Source organism: Triticum dicoccoides, chromosome 2B (genome assembly GCF_002162155.2).
Source record: "Triticum dicoccoides isolate Atlit2015 ecotype Zavitan chromosome 2B, WEW_v2.0, whole genome shotgun sequence".
Taxonomy (NCBI): Eukaryota; Viridiplantae; Streptophyta; class Magnoliopsida; order Poales; family Poaceae; genus Triticum; species Triticum dicoccoides.
Genome location: NC_041383.1, coordinates 818,689,247 through 818,693,355, shown reverse-complemented (window position 1 = coordinate 818,693,355; position 4,109 = coordinate 818,689,247).

Here is a 4,109-nt window from a genome sequence, read left to right as displayed (position 1 = left end):
TTTTTGGAACTTGGCAATTTTGCTTGAACAAACCATGTGAGTTTTTTAGCATGGCAATATTATCCATTTTTAACAAACCACATAAAATCATTTTCTAAAACAATAGAAACATATTTTTGAACATCCCATGACATAGTTGTCTTCATCAGGCTATTTTCATAAAAAAAATATCCAAGTTTATTTTTTGCCCTGATGAATACAACGGCAAGTTATGTCCAAACAAAAAATTTAAGTTTTTCTTCATTGCTTATAAGATGTGGTAGATTTCAGATTCTACTGCATGGGAATTTTCTAAATTTTGATGCATGGCATATTTTAGTGGCAACTTTTATGTTCAAATATAGTTCCAGCATTTTTTGCATATGCAAATGCCTTTGGGGAGGAACTCCATCAAGAAACGCTAATTGAGCCATTTTCGCTCCCATTGACGAACTCCTCCCAGCGAATATTTCTGTTTGCTGGGTGGGATGGGGCGGGTCAGCGAACATTTCTGTTTGCTGGGTGGGAGGGGGCGGGTTCCGCTGAGATGGAACATTCCCTAGATATCCCTTAATTTCAGGCGGAAATTCAAGATTGAGTCAAGAAGACACCAAGAAGATATTCATTCTCTTATTAGTAGAGTGAGGGACAAAACCAGATGTATACATGTCAGGTTTAGTACATTCTTGCAGAAGATTACAAACATAATGTGATAGAGCCAAATTAGTGCAAGGTGGCGCGATTCTCCAGAGGGTTGCATTGGTGCATCATGACAATGGGCATGGTAAGAGTGGAGGTGCCACGCCCAGGATCATTGCAAGTTCAGCTAGTGACAACTTTCAAAAATGGCCCGGCTTATTTCCCTTTTTGGCAACTTCTAGATTAATGCTAATTTTCAAAAATAGCCCAAACTTCTAGAACTTGAAACTATTAGGATTTTTAAAATACCAACTTTGAAGTTCCTTAAATATGTACTTACAAAAACTAGTGCATCCGTGACAAGTTCTTTTTTTTATTTTTGGCAACAAAGTGAATGTTTTTTTCTAAATATGAGTCCACATACATGGACATTCTGTGCTTTTAAGTCCTATAGGAAACGAAATAGCTCTAATTTTTTTTAAACGTGGAAAATCCAGACGTTATAGTAACCACGCACCAGAAATAAGTCTTTTTCCTACATAATATATGATTGATTTTTATGTTAGTTTTTAAAATGCAGAGACTTGATTTTTTTTTCTGAAGATTGTGCATTATTAGGTTACTATGAACCCGATTTGTATTCCACGTGTTCAGACACACCAAGGCTATAACTTGGGAAGATAATTGATTTAATGCTAGGCTATCTTAAATGCAACGACGGAAATGTATACGCGTCCGGCATTTTGGAAACCTGCTGGATTGGCTCCAGCAGAGGAGACATATTCCGGCCTCAGACGTTACATAATTGCGAGGATGATGAGAGCAAGTACGATAGGATGACGTAGGCATGTTGTAGGCCCTTAAATATTATATTTCGGATGAGTTGGAGGAGAGAGAAAGGAAGCCGACTGCAGCACGTGCTCCTAGGCATGTTGTGTGTGAGAGAGATGAGCCATGTATCAAAAAAATAGTATATATTTATGTGTAACTATTGTACTTGGCGACTATAAAATTGGCTATTGATGATGTGGCAAGGCCATATAGCCAGCTGGCTATACTATTAACCATGCTCTGACAAGAACACACGGGCCGTGTATCTTTATTGGTCACTGGTCAAAGAAGAATACTGGACGATTTCCTTCTGTATATTTGCTCTGGATGTCACAAGTTCTTCATCTGCCTTTGTTGCCTTGTTTGAATAGTCTAGCTTCAGGTTTCCACGACAAGACGCACGTAGGGGTACGCATTATATTCATCACCTGCCTTTTATTTGCTGCTTTCTTCCGTAGATTGACCAATCTCCTTCACCAGCCGGAAAGAAAGACGCGTCCAACTAAACTGCATTCTTGGTTCTTTCTGTCCTCTGTTTTTGCCTTTTGTCTCTTCTTCTATTCGCTTCCACACTTGCTTCAGTAGTATAGTGCAAAGCAGCTTGGTCGGTGTTCTCGTGATTAAATTTCTGGTCAGGGTCGTTTTTGTGGGGATCCTGCAACAATCTCTCTCTATATATAATATATCTATGACACGTCCATACAGTACGTCTACTACCAGCATCCAACTGGATATATGTGCCTAGATATTTCCATACCGCATGACGATTGGCAAGTAAAGAATGGAATACCGATGAACATTATTGGCTCTTGCATTAAAGTAAATACTAAAAAGTAAAAGATAGGCCATTCGTAGAGGGAAGCAGAGATTTCCATGCGATTTTTATTTTGGATGTGCAAGCTCTTAATGGAAAGGAACGTCATTTTATATTGCCTCTTGTGATAGCAAACTTTATCATGAAGTCCGTTGCTTTTATTCCTTTAGAGCATCTCCCGCCGTTCGGCCCCACGGGACGCTCAAAAACTACGGCCTGGGGGCGAGCCGGCGCTAGTTCGGCCCTGGGGGCGGCCTAGCTCCCAGCCACGCCCACAGGCGCCGCCCCCCAGCCATGACAAATTCAAACGTAGTCATTACCGCACCCAAAATAGACGCCACAATCCGGCGATCAAGCGGCCAGTAGATCGGCGATCGGATGAAAAGTTCGGCGTACAAAAAAGCAGACAGGACGGAAGCGCGCATCAGGTGGCGAGGTCGGCCTCCGACTCGGCGGAGTCGGCGTGCGCGGGCTTGACGGGGCCTCTGTGCTTGGCGGTGTGGCTTCTGTGCTGCGGGCAGTCTCGGCGGCATCATCGGTCGGGCTTGGCGGCGGCGGCGGCGTGTGCGTGGGCGTGGGCGGCGTCGTCGTGGGCGTGGGCGTCGTCGTCGAGGGAAGATGGTCCAGGATAAGGCCAACATGCGCCCTGTAGCACGCCTTGACCGCCTGCCGGTGCTCTGGACCATGTCCGCGGTTGCGCTCGTCGAACTCGGCCTTGATGTGCGCCCAGTACGTCTCAATGCTCTAGTTCGCGCCGGTGGTCGGGTCGAGGCAGACGACTTACCTTGCTTCGGCGAGGCATTCTTCCTCCTTGGACGTCCACTTGATGCGCGGCTCACCTGGCCTGGCCGTCCCCTTCTTCTTCTTGCGCCTCCTCTTCGGCTCCTCCTCCTCCTGCTCCTCGTCGCCGTAGACGTAGATGAGCTCTCCGTCCATGCCGCCGCTGAGATCCACCGTCTTATCCGCGGTGAACCCGGGAGACGCGGCGGCCGCAGCCGAACCTTCCGTGATGATGTCGTCCATGTCGGCCTCGGTCTCGTCGGTGTCGCCGAGGTGCGAGAAGGGCAGTGCGCAACGGCGGAGAGGGGGCGTCGGGGAGGACGCGTACGCGGGCGGCGAGTAGTTGCATGGAGGGTACTGCACGCCGGTGAAGGCGGGCGAGGGCGTGCGTTGGGGCGGGTGTCCATGGGGGAAAGTGACGTTTGGATTGAACCCACCGTGCGCGTCCCCATCGACGTAGCCCGGCAACCCCCATGGATGTGGCGTCGGAGACCCGACGCCTTGCTGGCCCCAGGACGCGTACTGCGCGTGGTTTCCGGGGGATTCATCATCACCGCGCGAGTCGCCTTGGCCTCGGCCTGGTCCGCGGCAGCGGCAGCGGCAGTGGCACCCGCAGCCGCGCGTGCCGCGTTGTCACTGGCCTTCTTGGCGAGGGACCTGTTCCACCGGTCGGCGGTGACGGCCTCCCGTCGTTGTACTTTCACCCTCCAATCGGCGTTTGTCATGCCCGACAGCTTGGATGGCGCCGCCCTCAGCTTCCTCTGCTTCGGCTGGGCAACGGAGGCGGACGCGGTTGCCGCGGCGCGGGGGACGACGTGCTTCTTCGGTGCCATGGCGGCCGGATGGGAGGCGAGCGGGAGGGAGAATGGCGGGAGGAAAGGAGAAAATGGGAGGGAAGTGGGGAAAAGCGGGAAGAAATGGCGGGAAGAGGTGCTCGACTCGCCGACAGGGCGTACCCACGCGCCCTTTTCGCTTGTGCCGGCGCCCTAGGTGCCCCCCAGGGCGCCGTGTTCTGCCTGGGTTCGCCGGAACCAATTTCGGCCCGAGCCGGCAAAAAACGGGCTTC